Source organism: Hemitrygon akajei, chromosome 6, assembly GCF_048418815.1.
Source record: "Hemitrygon akajei chromosome 6, sHemAka1.3, whole genome shotgun sequence".
Classification (NCBI taxonomy): domain Eukaryota; kingdom Metazoa; phylum Chordata; class Chondrichthyes; order Myliobatiformes; family Dasyatidae; genus Hemitrygon; species Hemitrygon akajei.
Window position 1 is genome coordinate 123,979,649 of NC_133129.1, and position 18,554 is coordinate 123,998,202.

An 18,554-nucleotide genomic window follows, 5' to 3' on the forward strand; every position below is an offset into this window, starting at 1 on the left:
AGTATAAGCCTAGTCGATCCAGTCTTTCTTCATATGAAAGTCCTGCCATCCCAGGAATCAATCTGGTGAACTTTCTCTGTACTCCCTCTATGGCAAGAATGTCTTTCCTCAGATTAGGGGACCAGAACTGCACACAATATTCTAGGTGCGGTCTCACCAAGGCCTTGTACAACTGCAGTAGAACCTCCCTGCTCCTGTACTCAAATCCTTTTGCTATGAGTGCCAACATACTATTTGCCTTTTTCACCGCCTGCTGTACCTGCATGCCCACCTTCAATGACTGGTGTACAATGACACCCAGGTCTCGTTGCATCTCCCCTTTTCCTAATCGGCCACCATTCAGATAATAATCTGTTTTCCTGTTTTTGCAACCAAAGTGGATAACCTCACATTTATCCACATTAAATTGCATCTGCCATGAATTTGCCCACTCACCTAACCTATCTAAGTCACCCTGCATCCTCTTATCCTCTTAAAATTCTCTATCCACATCAATACCATACCCCAATACTGTGTGCTTTAAGTTTGCACACTAATCTCCTGTGTGGGACCTTGTCAAAAGCCTTTTGAAAATCTAAATATACCACATCCACTGGCTCTCCCCATCCCCTCTACTAGTTACATCTTCAAAAAATTCTATAAGATTCGTCAGACATGATTTTCCTTTCACAAATCCATGCTGACTTTGTCCGATGATTTCACCTCTTTCCAAATGTGCTGTTATCACATCTTTGATAACCGACTCTAGCATTTTCCCCACCACCGATGTCAGACTAACCGGTCTATAATTCCCCGGTTTCTCTCTCCCTCCTTTTTTAAAAAGTGGGGTTACATTAGTCACCTTCCAATCCTCAGGAACTAATCCAGAATCTAAGGAGTTTTGAAAAATTATCACTAATGCATCCACTATTTCTTGGGCTACTTCCTTAAGCACTCTGGGATGCAGACCATCTGGCCCTGGGGATTTATCTGCCTTTAATCCCTTCAATTTACCTAACACCACTTCCCTACTAGCATGTATTTCTCTCAGTTCCTCCATCTCACTAGACCCTCGGTCCCTTACTATTTCCGGAAGATTATTTATGTCCTCCTTAGTGAAGACAGAACCAAAATAGTTATTCAATTGGTCTGCCATGTCTTTGTTCCCTATGATCAATTCACCTGTTTCTGACTGTAAAGGACCTACATTTGTCTTGACCAATCTTTTTCTTTTCACGTATCTATAAAAGCTTTTACAGTCAGTTTTTATGTTCCCTACCAGCTTTCTCTCATAATCTTTTTTCCCTTTCCTAATTAAGCCTTTGTCCTCCTCTGCTGGTCTCTGAATTTCTCCCAGTCCTCAGGTGTGCCGCTTTTTTTTTGCTAATTTATATGTTTCTTCTTTGGATTTGATACTATCCCTAATTTCCCTTGTCAGCCATGGGTGCACTACCTTCCCTGGTTTATTCTTTTGTCAAACTGGGATGAACAATTGTTGTAGTTCATCCATGCGATCTTTAAATGCTTGCCATTGCATATCCACAGTCAACCCTTTAAGTATCATTTGCCAGTCTATCTTAGCTAATTCACATCTCATACCTTCAAAGTTACCCTTCAAGTTCAGAACCTTTGTTTCTGAATTAACTATGTCACTCTCCATCTTAATGAAGAATTCCACCATATTATGGTCACCCTTACCCAAGGGGCCTTGCACGACAAGATTGCTAACTAACCCTTCCTCATTGCTCAATACCCAGTCTAGAATGGCCTGCTCTCTAGTTGGTTCCTCGACATGTTGGTTCAGAAAACCATCCCGCATACATTCCAAGAAATCCTCTTCCTCAGCACCCTTACCAATTTGGTTCACCCAATCTATATGTGGATTGAAGTCACCCACTATAACTACTGTCCCTTTATTGCACGCATTTCTAATTTCCTATCTAATGCCATCCCCAACATCACTACTACTGTTAGGTGGCCTGTACACAACTCCCACCAGCGTTTTCTGCCCCTTAGTGTTATGCAGCTCTACCCATATCGATTCCACATCCTCCAGGCTAATGTCCTCCCTTTCTATTGCGTTAATCTCCTCTCTAACCAGCAATGCTACCCCACCTCCTTTTCTTTCCTGTCTATCCCTCCTGAATATTGAATATTCCTGGATGTTGAACTCACATCCTTGGTCACTCTGGAGCCATGTCTCTGATTCCAACTATATCATATTCATTAATAACTATCTGCACATTCAATTCATCCACCTTGTTACGAATGCTCCTCGCATTGACACACAAAGCCTTCAGGTTTGTTTTAAAACATTCTTAGCCCTTATACACTTATGTTGAAAAGTGGCCCTTTTTGCTTTTTGCCCTGGATTTGCCTGCCTGCCACTTTTACTTTTCACCTTACTACTTTTTGCTTCTACCCTCATTTTACACCCCTCTGTCTCTCTGCACTTGTTCCCATCCCCCTGCCACATTTGTTTAAAGCCTCCTGAACAGCAGTAGCAAATGCTCCCCCTAGGACATTGGTTCCAGTCCAGCCCAGGTTCAGACCGTCTTGTTTATACCGGTTCCACCTCCCCCTTGCACCATTTTTCAAGCCACGTATTCATCTGAAATATCCTCCTATTTCTACTCTGACTAGCACGTGGCACTGGTAGTAATCCAGAGATTATTACCTTTGTGGTCCTACTTTTGAGTTTATCTCCTAACTCCCTAAATTCACCTTGTAGGACCTCATCCCATTTTTTTACCTATATCGTTGGTACCTATGTGCACCACGACCACTGGCTGTTCACCTACCCATTCCAGAATGTCCTGCAGCCACTCAGAGACATCCTTGACTCTTGCACCAGGGAGGCAACATACCATCCTGGAGTCTCGTTTGCGGCCGCAGAAACGCCTATCTATTCCCCTTACAATCGAATCCCCTATCACTATATCTCTCCCACTCCTTTTCCTTCCCTCCTGTGCTGCAGAGCCAACCATGGTGCAATGAACTCGGCTGCTGCTGCCTTCCCCTGATGAGACATCTCCCCCAACAGTATCCAAAACAGTATATCTGTTTAGGAGGGAGATGACCTCAGGGGACTCCTGCACTACCTGCCTACTGCTACGCTGTCTAGTGGCCACCCCTTCCCTTTCTGCCTGTGTAGCCTTTACCTGCGGTGTGGCCAACTCACTGAACGTGCTATTCACGACTTTCTCAGCATCACAGATGCTCCAGTATGAATCCAATCGCAGCTCCAGACGCTCAATGCAGTCTGCCAGAAGCTGCAGCTGGACACACTTCCTGCACACATAGTCATCAGGGACACTGGAAGTATCCCTGATTTCCCACATACTGCAGGATGAACAAACCACAGGGCTGATCTCAGCTGCCATGACCTACCCAATACTTGCCTCAACTTTTGAAACTTTCTCCTTTGAAAGGAACTTACCTGGCCTTACCTCACTTGGAGTGAAGCTCGTCCTCAGCCTCTGCTCGTCGAAGCCCCTCGAATCAAAGCCTCAAATCTCCACTCCTTCACTGGCCACTTTCCACAGGCTGCTCCACTTGAGCTACCCCTGTATTTATTTGTTTGAGTTTTTCAAACTGCTCGGTGACCTGACCTTCATTGCCCAATCAGCTGCTTTCTGCTGAGTCTGAGCTATTCAAATCTTGATTGTCTAAGCAACGGCTTTCTGCTGAGTCAGAGCTATTCAAATCTTGATTGACTTGATTGCACAGTCCAACTGCCAAAACTGCCAGAATCTCTCAAGTCAAAGCCTCAAATCTCCACTCCTTCACTGGCCCACTCACTCACTGGCCGCTTTCCATGAGTATAACAGCTCATTAGCCTCTTCCCGATTCACATCACAAAGAATTTACACTTGTCTAAATGCAGGATAGATTAGAGCAATTTATCTCATTGTCACGGTGTGTTCTCGGAGGACAAGGCTGGACCCAAGTGTGGAGAAATGGTAGGCTCTCAGTCACAGGAAGCACTGACAATGATTCGAGCTAAGGAGTGGAGGACAGCAGGCTCACGGCTTGAGCTAGGAGAGGAGGGTGACAGATTCCCCATGAAGAGACGGAATCAAGAAGTTAGATGTAGGAATGCCAACAGACTCTTGGAAGAGCGACTGAGAGACAGCACGAGACAATTCATTCTCTCCAATGCAATGACTCTGCTAAGGCACTGAACAAGAGTCCTCTTTGAATAATCGTAGAATGTGGAAAACACGTGCCAACCACAGTTAACTTGACAAGATTAAATCAAAAGCACAAGGGCTTAACAAATCTATTTAAGATAACCATTAGTAGATACGGGTGCTCAAAACCCCAAGAAGCTCAACGCTCTACAGCAAGCCACAGAGGCTGTAGGGCTCATGACACTCATAGGTTTTCTATTGTACGAGATGCAATAAACGGAACATAAATTACCAACTACCTCACACTCGGGTCATGCAGGATTTAGTTGGTTAATGTATTACCAAATTGTCATCCCCAGCTTAATTACACAGCAGGAAGAAATCAAACGTAGCACTTCAATGGCTGGTACCCTTCTGGTGCTATTGTATCATCATTGCAACTGCCAACTGCCAGTGGCAGATGTGTAATCACAGTATACTTTGCTCTGGTGCTAGAGAGTGTACAACATGCCTGCAGAGATAATCCATGTTTAGAAAAAATACCTATAATTATTCCCCGAGAGATTTTTACTGTGGGATCAGTAAAAATATGTGTTAAATTGTTGCAGATTGATTACATTTTCTTTTATTAGCTTATGTGCTAATGCAACACAACATTTGATTAGAATGATTTGAGGTACCTTTAAATGTTGATGATATGTTGGCTGTATGTAGATTAGTACCTTCAGCTGATTCATAAATTTCAAAGAAAACGTATTATCAAAGTACATACGTGTCATCATATACTAACTTGAGATTCATTGTCTTGCAGGCATTCAGAGTAGAACAGAGAAATATAATAAAATCAAGGAAAAACTACACACAAAGACTGAAAAACAATCAATGTGCAAAAAAGCAGCCAAACTGTACAAATAAATAAATGCATGTGTAATACTGAGAGCACGAGTTGTAGACTCCTTGAAAGTGAGTCCATAGGTTATGGAATCAGTTTAGATTTGAGTTGAGTGAAGTTATCCACACTGGTTCAGGAGTCAGACTGTTCAAGGGAACCTGGTAGTGTGGGATCTCAGGTCCTGTATCACCATCCCGATGGCCTGGACAGTGGAGGTACTTGATGATGGATGCCGCTTTCTTATGGAGTGCTCCTTGTAGATGTACTCAGTAGTGGCCATTTAAATTCTATAGCCACTGCTCTGCTTCCAGTGACCACCCCTTTGTTGTCGTTACCTCTGGTGCCATGCTCATGAGCCTCTGCCTGTATGCAGGCAGGAGGCGGACAGCCAGATGATCAGATTTCTCAAGTCTAGGGATGGACGTGTAGGCATCCTTGATGTTAGTGTGGCAATGGTCGAGTGTGTTGGGTCCGCTGGTGCTGTAGGTGATGTACTGATGGTAATTGCGCAGAGATTTCTTCAAGCTAGTCTGATTGAAATCCCCGACGGGGATGCGTAAAGCCTGTTTCTCTTTCGTTAGTCATGGCACTCAATACATCGAGTGCTTGCTCAACGTTTGGCAGTATGCAAACTGCAGTCAGAGTAAGTGCAAGAAACACCTCCAGATGAGATGGCTTCAGCCAGGAAAAAGAAGTTGGGTAACAAAAGGTTTACATCTCAGTAAACCTGAGATATAACTCGGAGTCCTGCCATGTGCAGAAGTTCGCTGATGACACGGCCATAGTGGGGTGTGTCAGGAATGGACAGGAGGAGGAGTATAGGAAACTGATACAGGACTTTGTGATATGGTGCAACTCAAACTACCTGCGTCTCAATGTCACCAAGACCAAGGAGATGGTGGTGGACTTTAGGAGATCTAGGCCTCATATGGAGCCAGTGATCATTAATGGAGAATGTGTGGAGCAGGTTAAGACCTACAAGTATCTGGGAGTACAGTTGGACGAGAAGCTAGACTGGACTGCCAACACAGATGCCTTGTGCAGGAAGGCACAGAGTCGACTGTACTTCCTTAGAAGGTTGGCGTCATTCAATGTCTGCAGTGAGATGCTGAAGATGTTCTACAGGTCAGTTGTTGAGAGCGCCCTCTTCTTTGTGGTGGCGTGTTGGGGAGGAAGCATTAAGAAGAAGGACGCCTCACGTCTTAATAAGCTGACAAGGAAGGCGGGCTCTGTCGTGGGCAAAGTACTGGAGAGTTTAACATTGGTAGCTGAGCGAAGGGCGCTGAGTAGGCTACGGTCAATTATGGAAAACCCTGAACATCCTCTACATAGCACCATCCAGAGACAGAGAAGCAGTTTCAGCGACAGGTTACTGTCGATGCAATGCTCCTCAGACAGGATGAAGAGGTCAATACTCCCCAATGCCATTAGGCTTTACAATTCAACTGCCAGGACTTAAGAACTTTTTAAAGCTATTATTAATGCTTTTGAGTTAGTGATTTAGATGCATATCATATTATTACTGAGTTAAGTATTGTATGTAATGAGTTTTTGCTACAACAAGTGTATGGGACATTGGAAAAAAGTTGAATTTCCCCATGGGGATGAATAAAGTATCTATCTATCTATCTATCTATCTAAAGCACCTAAAATTTTGCTATCATTACCCTCCCTGCTGTGTTACTTATTGCCGTAACAAATAAAATGGGCTAGGGAATAATTTTTGACGTAAATTTTTTCTGCTACCAGTGAGAAGCTGTGCAGGAGTTGGCCTCATCTTTATATTCCCTACCGTGAGCTAAATTTGTCTTTTGATTCTGCGTAGGCTAGGACATTATGTTTGTTGTAATGCACTTGAATGTCATCTGATGCCCAGTTCCATCACATTGGTGGGATTCGCAGACACACTCGACTGCTTGACCGTGAATTGGCAATCTAGGTCATTTTTCTCTGCATGAATTAATACCATCAAGCAACTTCATCAGAACAGATTATCTGGTCATTTACCTCTTTGCTGTCGGTTGGACCTTTCTTTGCACCAATTAGCTGATGCATATCCTGCAACAGAACTATGGCTACACTGAAAAATGCAATGTGTGTTAGACATGAGTTATGTTGGACACTAAAGTGGTTTTTACAAGTGCTTATTTATAAGTTGAAAATGTAATTTCAGTATTATAAAGTTTGTGGGGAGCTTTTTATCAGTGCATTGCAAAAAAGTTTTTAATACTGTGGAACTATATGCTTCCATCACTACAGAAGCTAAGTAGCCATATTTTAAGGCAAGAAAAATTGCAAAATGCAGCCAACTTCTTTGATTCTGTAGCCTTGAATGTAGTAAAGCTTTTAGGTAATGTGCTTTTAAAATCAAATCAAAGTACACACATCCCTTCAGCCTTGCAGGATGTGTGGTTTCCAGCTCAGCTGTCAAAGCTGAACATGAGCTGAAAGGTCTCCCAGAGGAATGGATAATAACCATTGCTTTCTAGTCCACAGGGACTCTCATTAAAGAACACAAAATTGCCAACAGAAAGCTTCAAAGGCAGACAAAAGTAAAGCAAATAATCAGTTATGTACTTATTCAGAATTTCTCATATCCATATAATTGATAATGGTTGGTCATTTTATATCAACAGGAGAGTGCATTCAATCCTGTATAATTCAGAGTAGTTCTTGTAATACTTTACCTCTTGTAATATAAGCCTAAGATATATTTAATATAGCTGTTATCTTCGCTTACTGGAGATGGTCCTGATAGTGATACTAAACCTGGAACTACAACCTGGTGATGATAAGGAATCAGCAGTATTTGTGTGGAGGTGATTTTGAGTCAGTTACTATCCGATGCACTACCAGCCTTGGTTTTTCAAGACATAATGAGCTCATCCAGATGATCGAGCCATTACTGATGATGAACAGTGAAATCTTGTCACTGAAGTTCATTCTTTATCCTTCCTGTATTCACTACTTGTTTGACATGGCAGAGTACAGACTCATCAGTTGAGGGAGTGGTGATGTTAATGAGACCTAGGAGCAGAATTAGGCCATTCAGCCCATTATGTCTGCTCCACCATTCCATCATGGCTGATTTGTTATCCCTCTCAACCCCATTTTCTTGCCTTCTCCCCATATCCTTTGAAGTCCTGCTGAATCAAGAATCTATCAACCTCTGCCTTAAATATACCAATGGCTTTCTTTCTTTCTTTCTTTCTTTCTTTCTTTCTTTCTTTCTTTCTTTCTTTCTTTATTTGTTTATTTATTTATTTATTGCGATGCAGTGCAAATTGGCCCTTCCAGCCCTTCGAGCCATGCTGTCCAGCAATCCCCCCAATTTAATCCTAACCTAATCACAGGAAAGTTTACAATGATCAATTAACCTAGCAACCAGTACGACTTTGGACTGTGGGAAAAAACCGGAGCAGCCGGAGGAAACTCGCATGGTCTCGGGGAGAACGTACAAACCCCTTACAGGCAACAGCGCTTGCCTGTAGTGTAAAGCGTCGTGCCACCCTCCTTGGACTTGGACTTTACCAGACTTGTCCTGCCTGGCTGTCTGTACCAAAAGAATTCCACAGATTCATCACCCTCTGGCTAAAGAAACTTCTCATCTTTGTTTTAAGATCCCCAGATTAACTGGGGCTTTTCTTTGCATGCATTTCAGAATTTATGGAGCCTTGAGGCACCTCTGGGGATTCCCAGGACCACTGTTTCCAACTGTACATCTTTGTATCATTATCTCTGGTGGACTGTTCTGTTGTCAGTACAAGACAAGCCCAGGGACTGTGATGAAGGAGTCTGGGATATAAGTGTGATTCAGTGAGCATCATTGTCAGCTTTTTGGTTGGAATGTATCCCATTTCAGGAACAAGTCCCCAGATATTTTTCGGGAAGTTTTTAAGGATCATCTAGGCTAAATGTGCCTCTGTACTTTTGGCACTCCCTGCCTTTGTGGATGCCAGATCATTTATCTTATTTTATTATTTTTGTTATTGCTGTTTCATATTTCTGAGCAGTTTACTAGGCCATTCCATAGGGAAGATAAGTGTCATTTACAGTACATGGATCTGAAATTGTATTTTGTCTAGACCAGGTAAGGAAACAGGTTTCCTTTCACAAATGGACATTAGTGAATCAGGTAAGATTTTATAAAAACACATGCACAAAATGCTGAAAAACATACACAAAAAGAGTAAACAGTTGACGTTTCAGGTCGAGACCCTTCACCAGGATTCAGGAATCCTGATTACTCTTTTCCATGTCGACTGTGTCGACTCTTTATTCTTTTCCATAGATGCTGCCTGATCTGCTGAGTTCCTCCAGCATCTTGTGTGTGTTACTTCGATTTCTAGCCTCTGCAGATTTTCTATTGTTAGGAATTTCTAAAAGTCTAATGTGTTTCATTATAATTACTCGAGAGTATTTCATTAATTGGCTTTACTTCTCTCCATCTACTATGACAGAAATTGATCTTGTGTTTCTGAACCTTCGGGCTTCGTGTCAGCCAATCCCCTACATTATCTTTTGGTACTGCAGGACAAACTCAATATGCCACGTTGTAAATTACAGTCCTCCACAGATCTCTTCACTATGCTTTTATTGCATTTTTCTCTGCCAGACAAATATGTGTATAGATTGTCCAGTGGTGCAGGCATACAGCAGGCATTATTCAGTGCAGCAGGACTCTGACAGAAGGGAAGAATTTTCTGTAACGATAGATCATTTATTGGAGTCCTTACTCCAGGCCAGTAAAGAGTGCACACTTAAGCCAAAAAGGAACCATGGCTCCTTTTACCAAGCTGAAGAGAATATACAGTATATCATGCAGCAAAGCTTTTCTGTAGGCTCTGTTGAAGTGCCCTTGACTTGAAACATTAGCTGTAATTCCCTTCCCACACTGAGTGTTTTCAGCATCTTCTGCTTTTATTTAGACTTCCAGCATTTGCAATGCCTTTGATAATCACCACCTTTTATGACACTGGTGGTGATGATTATCCTTGGACGGCGATTTAGCTTTGAGTGTTGAGGCTGATTAATGAGCCATGCTTTCCCATTTCATTATGAAATATTTGTATGAGTGAAATTCTGGAGCAGACTTAATAATTTAGGGTCAGAGCATCTTGAGTGTTTGAACGTTCAACTGCGGCTGATCTGTGACCAAGTTTACCCTTTGCACAATATCCTGCAAAATGTTATTAATGGCAGCTAAAAGCTTTGCTTCTAATGTTCAGCCACTTTCCTAACTAGCATTTAGTTCCATGGCCTTCAGCTTTTACCTTGCACTCTCTTGCATCTTCTGTAGTTCTCTGCAAATAAACTCTATCGGCATTCAGTTGCCTATTATTTAGTCACTGTTAAATCAGGTTCACTAGACATGGCCTGACCTTTCCAAGCCATGCCAAATCGCTCTGTTCATCTGAAAATTTCAGAGGTGTTCAGTCTCTTCTCTAAAAAAATATAGATTAGTATGAATGCTGTGGTTCTTTTGTACGAAGACTTAAGCAAGGATTGTGATGTGGGCAGGGCTGCAATTCAGTGCATCATTCCTGAGAGTTTCAGGCTTCTAAGAGTTTTATTTAAGCAATGGCACTTAAGCTCCAGAATTAGACTTTTACTCGATTGACATTTTATTTCTGTAAGATTAAGTTTATTGTTCAGATACTATTACTCAGTGACTGTTTCTGTTTGTTGTGGCAATTATCATTGAAAGAGCCATTCCATCTGTGCCAGCACTTGAAGGAGCAACTCTACTAATCCCACAATTTACTGTTCCTGCAAATTTTTGCTTTTTTAAAACTTTTTAATTTTAAAACTTTTTGAACCTGTTTTCACACCCTTTCAAGTATCAGATTCCAGATCATGCAGACTGTGACATAAAGAAATGTTCCTCAGCTGCCGGTGTTTCTGTAATGCTCCCAGCATTAACCAGACATTACTCTCCATATTTTTTCCATGTCCCATCTCCCACTCTGTTCTATTCCAATTAAGCTGCTATTCACCAGCTTGTCTTCCTACCCTCACTTAGCTGATATTTTGAACAGTTAACCTTTCTTAGTTCCCTCTCTCAGCACCTTCAAGTCACTTACTGCTAATCCAATATGCTGCCACCAACCCTTTTCCCAAAACCCCCAACTCAGACTGCTCTTCCTTTTAAGTCATCAAATCACTATTGCCTGTTAAACCTGCGTCAGTCTATCCTGGAACTCCATGGAATTGTTCAAGACTATCTGACCCGAGATCTCTTCTATGAAAATCCTGCAACAAAGGTAACCTGTCCTTCAAGTACATTTCATATTTGACTACCTAGACCTCTTATAGCATTGTGTAGTATAAAGAGAGGTGGCCTGTGAATAGGACTTGTACAGCTGAAAAATGCTATCTATAGTCATCTCCAGGAGACAACAGGAGGTTCCATAACATTGAGGTATAATGCTGACTAAGCACCAACATTTGATTCCATTACTTACATGATATTTGCATTTTTGCATTCAAATGTACCATCTTTTCTACTGTTCTCTTCCTAAGCCTTCCTAATCTCTGCAATTTCCCAAGGTCTTTACTTCATACTACACAAGAGCCATGAACTTTTCAGCAAGTTATTAATTCACATGGACACCATAAGATTCAGGAGCAGAAGGCTATGTCTCAAGTTAGCTGTAACAAGTCCAGGGCTAATCATTAACTTTTAGTGGTCTTTATAATTCTGCTGTGCCCAAATGAAGATTTAGCTGGGTTACAGTGAGCTAAATTGCTGGAATAAAATGCTCAATACTCTCTCCTCAAGCAAACTCTGCAGATCTTTGAGGTAGAGAGCCACCTTCTGAGTATCAAAACAAGACAGCATAGATTTATGATGAGAGAATGGAGTTTTGAAGGCGATCTGAAGGGTAAGTTTTTACAGAGTGGTTGAATCTGGAATGTGCAGTGGAGAAGTCAAATTCAATCACCATTTTAAAGAGGCATTTAGACAGGCAATTAAATTGGAGTTGAAGTTTAATTGTCATTTAACCACACACATGTTTACAGCTAAATGAAACAGCGTTCCTCTGGGGCCAAGGTGCAAAACACAGTACAGACAGTCACACAGATTGATGGTGCATGGGATGATGTTCTGGAGCCATGTTTCTGCAAGAACAAATACACAGCAGTTTCTCATCTTGCGCTGGGTCAACAGCAGACAAAGGTAATCCAACTTGTCTTGCGCTAGATCGGCAACAGACAAAGGCAATTCAGCTTGTCTAACAATGGAGGAACTCAGCAGGCCAGGCGGTGGCTAGGAAAAGAGTGCAGTCAACGTTTCGGGCCGAAACCCTTTGTGTATATTGCTCGGGTTTCCACCATCTGCAGATATTCTCGTTTGTCTTGCAACGGGTCAGCCGCAGACGAAGGCAATCCAGCTTGCCTTCCAAGAAGCAAACACTGGAGGGCAGCACTGATGGGAGAGCCAGCCCTCAGCCCAGCATGGATTGCAGCATGCCTGCCGTGCCTCTGCTCTCTCCCACACTGTCTCTGGCACCTCCTCCCCCGGATTGCTGTAATTGATGATGCCACCCTCTGAGGGTCTGGAGCTCGCAACAATCAAGGTCACACAGCAATGAACTGAACGTGCAGTATTCTGTATTTGACAGTGTCCCAACAGGGTCTTGTGATTATTCGGAAAACGTTTAAGACACACATTTGCACTATCTGTTGCCGCTTTGGCCAAGCACGCTACCATCTTACCAGAGGGTCGTTGGTGAGGCATAAAAGGATATGGCCTTAATGCAGCAGTATGAGATGAGTGTAGATGGACAATAATGCCAGTGTAGATGTGATTAGCTGAGGGTTCATTTCTGTGCTGCACAACTCTATCACTCTAAGATCAAAGTTACTAACTTCAATCCCTGTCCCTGTTTAGATGCTAAACTAAACTGTTTGAAACTTTGCTCTCACATTTCTTCGTAAAGTGATTGTTGTGACCGTCAGTGAAAGACATGATGCTGGTAGTATAAAAATCTTTATTCAGCTTACACAAGCTATGTTTTTATGTTAATGATCAAAGGACAATTCTATAGTTACAATGTATCCACAATCCACAATTCAATTTACCTATAATTTTGAAATGGCTAGATCTTCACACCGATGCTCCAGACACCCAAAATGAGTGTTAGTCAGTGTTGTCTCCAAGCTGCATTCATGCATCTGCAGTCATCTCAGGTCAATGGAGAGTTTCCTGGTTTGCAATCAACCCAAATCTGGAGTGCCAGGAAGAACACTGCTCTGAGCAGCATTTTAAATTCAATCTACAGTCCACATTCAGATTTGAGGACTGGTCATTGTTGAAATTAATATTTTCTATATTCCGTAACTCCAGAATATGCACTAACAGTGACTATCGCTGACACTCCCTGTTGGCATGTCCATGACCTCATCCATCAGTTCACTGTGAGGTTGTGTGAACAGGAATAGCCAGTTCTCTTAACTGAGTAAGTGTGATCCCATCGCTCTGCTTCATTGAGGAGTTATCCCAGTCCGATGGCCAATGTCTATTCCCCATGCTAAAATAAAGAGCTTGTTCACCACCACCCTACCACTTCCTGGAACTTTGTGTAAACATTTACAGCCACATTTCCTGTACCACAAGCTTTGGGGTAGGCTGGCAAGGACTTGAATGGCACAATGTAAGTACAACGCTTTTTAGTTTACAGTGCATTGTAAGCATATCAGTGGCAAGGTACAGATTGTAGTTCTGCTCCCAGGGTTGAGATGATGAACTGGTTACTGGAATTTATGCGAGCTGCAGTTTAATATGAGTAACACAATAAAACAGAGTGTAGGAAAACTGTATGATCTTGCACATGATGAATTTTCAAAGTTTAATGTTCAAGTAAATTTATTATCAAGGTACATGTATGTCACCATTGACTATCCTGAGATTCATTTTCTTACAAGCATTCACAGTAAATAAAAAGAAACACAATAGAATCAATGGAAAAAACACACAACAGAGACATGTGCAAAAGGCAGCAAATTGTGCAAATACAAAAATAACTAATAAAATTAAGTAATAAATATTGAGTACACAGGTTATAGAGTCCTTAAAAGTAAGTCCATAGGATGTGGAATCAGTTCAGTGTTGGGGTGATTGAATTTATCCCCACTGGTTCAAGAGCCTGATGGCTGACGGGTAATAAACATGCTTGAACCTGATGGTGTGGGACTTGAGGCTCCTGTATCTCGATGGCAGCAGCGAGAAGAGAGCATGGCCTGGATGGAGGAGGAAGGTTCTTGATGATAGATGATGCTTTCTTGCAACAGTGCTCCTTGTAAATGTGCTCAGTGCTGGGGAGGGTTTACCCATTATGGACTGGGCCATATTCACTCCTTTTTGAAGATAGTCTCCACCGTGCATCTATAGAAGTTTTAGGTGACATGCCGAATCTCCTAAGAAAGTAGAGGCACTGTCATTCTTTGTAATGGCAGTTCCATGCTGGGCCCAGGACAGATCCTCTGAAATGGTAACGCCAAGGAATTTAAAGGAGTAGTTTTGTCTTTAGAGTACCTTTTTAGGTAATGATCAAAAACACATATTCCCCTCTGAAATGTGATAAGTATTAATTAACTCTCTACATGTTGTGAGAATTTAGAGATTAGTTGGATTCACAGAAGGCAATAGGCTTCTGATCTCTTCCTACTTTGTATTTAGTTTTTGTTCCGACTTTCCCTTGTTTGAGTAGATAGCTTTCTTTTTTTAACTGAACTCTGTGCATTCTCGTCCTAATTCCAGCCCCAACAAACAGCTTTCCTTCACAGCCCCCACAGGCAAGTGAGGCCCCAGCACCAACTGGTCAAAAAAAAGTTTTAATTGTCTCTAGCCTGGAGCTAAACATCTGGTGAAATAATGACTTGCCACACCAAGCAATAATCAGATGTGCTTGTCAGCTTGAGGAAGCTTAAACAGCAAACACAAAAGCATCTTCCCCCCTACCCCCCCCCCCAATAACAGGTTGCAGGCCAAACCTAGTAATCTTATTTTTCCCAAAAGTCCTCCCTCCCCTGCCTTTTTGCCTGTCCATCTTTTTGAAGGGCAGTACAGGTTTTTTTTAATCAGAATTGGGAGCAGCAGTATTTGTGGCAGGAGGTACTATTTGCAGTGTGGTTTTTCCGTTCCATAGGGATGTGATGGGCAGATGGAGTCAGTTAGGGACAAGGAGGGGTGGAGTTGGGTAGGTAATCAGTGGAAGAAGACAAGGAAACAAATAGGCCAATTCAGCCAGGTGAGGGGAGGGTGGAGGATGATGAGCAGGGGCACAAAGACCACAAAAGTATGAAAGTTGATCATGGGGAGTTGATGGAGGGCAGAGCCACATGGGGAGGGGGATGAAAATGGATAATTTGGGACGAGAGATATAGGGAACAGAAATGACAGGACTGGAAGTGGGTCACAAGGAGGAAGAAAGGGGAACACAGGAGGTAAAGGTTACCTGAAATTGGAAAATTAGATGTTCTCCAGGCTAGGGACAATTAAAAACTTCTTTTGACCAGTTGGTGCTTCCCTGCCTTTCGTTTTAGCATCATACGTGTAGCCTGGGAAAAATACACACTCTGCACAACAAATTGGGTCTTTAATTCCTTTATCTGCTTTAGATGCTTTAATGCAGAAAGAAAGTATCAAAATAAAAACAAAAAATGAACTTAAAAAAACACAGTTCCTGCTGTTACAATTTCAGCTTAATTTCAGTCCACACCCTTGTGTATCAACTAGTTACGTATGCAGTATGAAAATAAGTAAACCAAGATATACAAAACCAATAAGGTAGTGGCAATTCTAAAAAGCAATACAAACAACATTAGAATCCCATCAACCTTATACACAGCATCAAAAATATAAACAATTACAGCTCATCTTAACTAAGTGGTTTGGCACACACGTGCTTAACTTCCAAACATGTATAGGTTAAACCCTGAAACAAACTCTTCTTGCTCACGCTATGTGAACAAAGATTAACCCATTCACATTGCTCTGTTACATTCACATTCGGTCGTGAAGCAATAAAGTAAGATAAAAATAAACTTTTACCAAAACTTTAACAATATATTGCCTAGTAGTTAAATTACTAGAAAGGCTAACTTACTAGGCCGACAAGGAACTTAGCACAACCACCACAATCTACATGTAAAACATGTCAAAAAATAATATTCAGCGGACAGCTGGTTACATACGTATTGAATCAGTTTGACCAGAGCTTCTCTGTGATGATGGGGCTCTCAGAAGGCACGGATGTGGGCTCTCCATCTTCTGATCTGGGCTGAAGGTATGTGCAACTGCTTCAGCATTGTGTTCGCAAATCATGTACTGAGCTCCAGCATCACAGAGTGCAGAAATATGTTCTTGGAACCTTCTCAAGCTAGCAGCTAAATTATTCACCAGCATTTATGACAGGATGTAGCAGGCTGCAGAATTTGATTTGGTCCATTGGATGTAGAATTGCTTGGCTCGTAATGAAGTATCTCTTCAATTTTTTTTGTCGGGAGATTCTCTTGCTACTTAATACTGCAGAGTGAGCCAGTTTTGAATATCATGCTGATTTCTAATTTAACAAGCATTCCATAGGTTAACAAAAAATACTGGGAAAGGTTGGCAAATGTTGCAGAATCAATCAACCACTATACCCCCGAAATTAGATGAGAATTCGAGTGATACAGGGTGACACTAGGAAATAAAATCTTCTACTCTGGAGAAAATTAGTTGATATTGCTATTGATTTCAAGAAGTTTATCTCACCAGTATCTGAGGCTGACGCTGAAGGTGTTAGGACGTATTCTGCAATTATGGTATATAGCAAATAGTAATTTGAACAGCGGCCAGTCTCCCGACTGTTAAAATGCAACTCTGAACAATGGCCAGTCACTTGACTGTGGAAGCCTGCATATGCAGGAATGGCGGGATTTAACATTCATTTTGGGTGTCTGGAGTGTGGGGGCGAAGAATCAGAATCAGGTTTATTGTCACCGGCATGTGTCGTGAAATTTGTTAACGTAGCAGCAGCAGTTCAATGCAATACATAATGTAGAAGAAAAATAATAATATTAAAAAAACAAGTAGATCAATTACAGTATACGTATATTGAATAGATTAAAAATCGTGCAAAAACAGAGATAATATATATTCAGAAAAGTGAGGTAGTGTTCACGGGTTCAATGTCCATTTAGGAACCGGATGGCAGAGGGGAAGAAGCTGTTCCCGAATCACTGAGTGTGTGCCTTCAGGCTTCTGTATCTCCTACCTGATGGTAACAATGAGAAAAGGGCATGCCCTGGGTGCTGGGGGTCCTTAATAATGGACGCTGCCTTTCTGAGACACTGCTCCCTAAAGATGTCCTGGGTACTTTGTAGGCTAGTACCCAAGATGGAGCTGACTAGATTTACAACCTTCTGCAGTTTCTTTCTGTCCTGTGCAGTGGCTCCCCGCCCCCCCCCCCGCCCCATACCAGATAGTGATGCAGCCTGTCAGAATGCTCTCCACGGTACATCTATAGAAGTTTTTGAGTGTTTTGTTGACATACCAATCTCTTCAAGCTCCTAATGAAGTATAGCCGCTGTCTTGCCTTCTTTATAACTACATCGATAAGTTGGGACCAGGTTAGATCCTTAGAGATCTTGACAACCAGGAACTTGAAACTGCTCACTCTCTCTACTTCTGATCCCTCTATGAGGATTGGTATGTATTTCTTTGTCTTACCCTTCCTGAAGAAGGTGTTTGGAAATGTTACGTAATTCAAAGGAAGCATTGTAGATACATTGTTACTGTCAGATTGTCCTGCTGTTACATTTGATCTTTAGCATATAAAAATGTCATGTAATATTGGATTGAGCAGGCCTCTTCTTCCAAAACTCTCAGTATGATGTTTGTTACTTGTTTTTTACTGAATAAACCAGTTAATAAGACCATAAAATATAAGAGCAGAAGTAGGCCATTCGGCCCGTCGAGTCTGCTCCACCATTCAATCATGGACTGATCCAATTCTTCCAGTCATCCCCACTCCCCTGCCTTCTCCCCAAACCCTTTGATGTCCTGGCTAATCAAGAACCTATCCATCTATCTATATCTACTAGCTTTAGTGGCTCTCCAGTGAGTTTGTTCACATCATAATAGTAGGAACATCAGAGAGATAAACAAGAATCAGCTATGAACACTTCACAGCTGCCCCATGATTCACTCAGATCCTGACCAGTTTCCTATACTAACTTCATATTCCTTAGTATGCAGAAAAACTAAAATAAAATCTATTAATCTCTGATGTGAAACTTCAGTTTGCATTTGTGCAGGTTTATTTTCAATCTCTCTCTCCCTCTCTCCCTCCCCTCTCTCTCTTCCTCCCCCTCTCCTCTCTCTCTCTCTCTCTCTCTCTCTCTCTCTCCCCCTTCTCCCTCTCCCTTTCCCCCTCTCTCTCTCCCCCTCTCGCTCTCTCTCTCTCTCTCTCTCTCTCTCTCTCTCTCTCTCTCTCTCTCTCACTCTCTCTCTCTCTCTCTCTCTGTCCCTCTCTCTCTCTCTTTCTCTCTTCTTTCCCCCC

At 42.0% G+C, this 18,554-nt stretch overlaps 1 protein-coding gene and 1 long non-coding RNA gene across 4 annotated transcripts in view; one reads left to right on the plus strand and one right to left on the minus strand.

Moving 5' to 3' along the window:
• LOC140729442 (uncharacterized) overlaps positions 1 to 16,329 on the minus strand; it is a 52,049-nt gene extending 35,720 nt beyond the window's left edge. The window contains exon 1 of the long non-coding RNA XR_012099326.1: positions 16,204 to 16,329. This is a non-coding gene — a long non-coding RNA (uncharacterized lncRNA). The remainder of the gene's footprint in view (positions 1 to 16,203) is intronic.
• Positions 1 to 18,554, plus strand: part of dgkza (diacylglycerol kinase, zeta a) — a 463,144-nt gene that overhangs the window by 404,147 nt on the left and 40,443 nt on the right. The window lies entirely within an intron of this gene.